Consider the following 2,370-nt stretch of genomic DNA (forward strand, 5'->3'; position numbering starts at 1 on the left):
AGAGCCTGATCAATTCATGGTCAAGTGAGCTAATGACAAAAGATAGCATGAAGATGAAATTTGAAACAAAGTAAATATAAAATTTAAATTATTTCAAGAATAAATCAAACACTCCTATAAATATGTTTCATTAAACATGAAAATATAGTTTTCAACATAATTTTGTCGAAGTATTCTTAGCTTGCTTTCTCAACACATTGAGAAACTTAGGTAATGAGAATACAACCTTAATTTCTTATCACTTTCGTTTTCTTCTTGCACTATTGTTGTACTTAAGATGAGAGCATTCTGGAAAATATATATATTTTACTGAGAAATTTGTCAACTTTTAAAAGGACTAAACAGTCGATTTTACAGTTTTTAAAAAATATAACATTAACTCATATTAAGTGGTGATATGTTCATGAAAAAGGCGAGAGATTCTTACTCTGTTCCTGAAAAAAGGGGCAGGATATATAATATTCTTTTGCAGTACCGTTGGGATTGTCTTTCTTCATCAGCTCTAGGTGTGGATAAGCTCTAGGCCTGGTCTTCATCAGGTTTCCACTGAACTGAAGAGAAAGGAGTGAAGGTACAACCAGGCATATCTCACAGAGTGGGAGTGGCTAAGAGGTATCATATCTCTTCTTTTAAGTCTAAATCTTCAAAGAGGATAATGATTAGAGGGTAGTTTAAACTATCAAGCCAAGGAAATGCACACACCTAACTGTCAAAGGGATGATTCACAACTTGGTTGCATAACTGGAGGAGAAAAAGAATATTTGGGATTAGAATAAACAAACATATATACAAACAGTTGTACAAGATCTGACAAAACTCCAAGCGGTTCTTCCCATAATTTGGAGGATTTTTTAAGAAGGGTGCCTAGACACCCAAAGCTTATCTAATAACAACTCAAATTCAACACAAATCAAGCAAATTATCTTCCTAACCTGCTCCTCTGCTTTTGATGCCTTTTCTGTATGACAGAGCCTATTAACTGTGTTCTATTTATAGTTTGTATTCTGTTATTCTATCTGTGTTTTTAGAGAAATCAGAACAGGAAAACCTCACTGAATTAACTCTAATAAATTTTATGTAATATAACCTCTCCAGACTTCAGTTCCTCATTTGTAAATGAGGAATCAAGCCATGTAGGTCAAAAGAATATAGAACTCAGAAACCAGAAACGTCTGTTCATACCCCAACTCTGCCACTTACCATGTGTGCTGTCTTGGAAAATTTTAGCAACTTATCTGCATCAGTCTCCTGTTTTTACATTTTTTGACTTAATGATTTATCTGATAATGTTTCCATGTTTGCTGACATATTGAAGAAAGTTAAATATTAGCTTTAAGAGAGCCATAAAATTATTAGACATAGATTGCATAGCTTGTATATATTGTAGTTTTTTTTTTTAAAAATTAGAGTTGAAAGGCTCCTAGGAAAGTGCTTCAATCCACTTGACTCTCTCCACAGCCATATTCCTGACTGCCTCTAGCTGCCTCCACCTGAAATGTCCTCCTCCCCATGTCCGTTATCTATTTTCTAGCCACACTTCAAAGCCTAACTCAAGTCTCATCCTCTCACTGAAACCATATCTGAATATTTCAATGAAAATTAAACAATAATTGAAATTTCTGTAATAACAATACTTAAATTCATTATGTATTTCCACCCTTAGCAATGTATAATAAACTATTTGTTTTCCATGCATAACTTGTGCTTAAATTATTCATTCTCTTATTTACTTCCTGTAAACTGATTGAAAGTCTACTACATACTCTGAGATCTAGGACTTTATGTAATATTTCTTTGTAAAATGGGAATGGAAATTCCTATTTCTTAAGGTTGTGGAAAATTGAATAAGATAACATATATGTAAGTGCCTGGCCTGTGTTATGATTTAAATGTCTTTTTTCTTTCTTTTTTGTCAACAGCTATTTTCTGAAAATTTTTAAAAAATGGACTTCTTAACTTGTTCTCAAAAATTAAGGATACCCTATGAAGAAAGCAGGTTTCTTTCTTTGTCAAAGGAAACATATTGTAACTACCCCTGTCATTTTTATTAGAGTATTTCGGTATCTACTTGGAGATGTCCCTTGAAAAAGTGTTCTAACTTTATACATTAATAGAATTCCATGATCAAATGTCTGGAATACTGGGACAAAAATAGTAAGGAGACTCTTTTTTCCCCACTTCCTTATGTGAGGTTGTTTCATACAATTGTAATACATACAATTGTAATGTATGAGGTTGTTTCATACAATTTCATACAATTGTAATTCTTTTGTTACATTCTGGATACATTCTGAGATACCCTGGCCTTCTAAACAATTTTTAAAAATTTGCATGAAGTAAGGTTCACTCTCGGTTCAGTAAAGTTCTATG

Source organism: Lipotes vexillifer, unplaced genomic scaffold, assembly GCF_000442215.2.
Source record: "Lipotes vexillifer unplaced genomic scaffold, Lipotes_vexillifer_v1.1 scaffold644, whole genome shotgun sequence".
Classification (NCBI taxonomy): domain Eukaryota; kingdom Metazoa; phylum Chordata; class Mammalia; order Artiodactyla; family Lipotidae; genus Lipotes; species Lipotes vexillifer.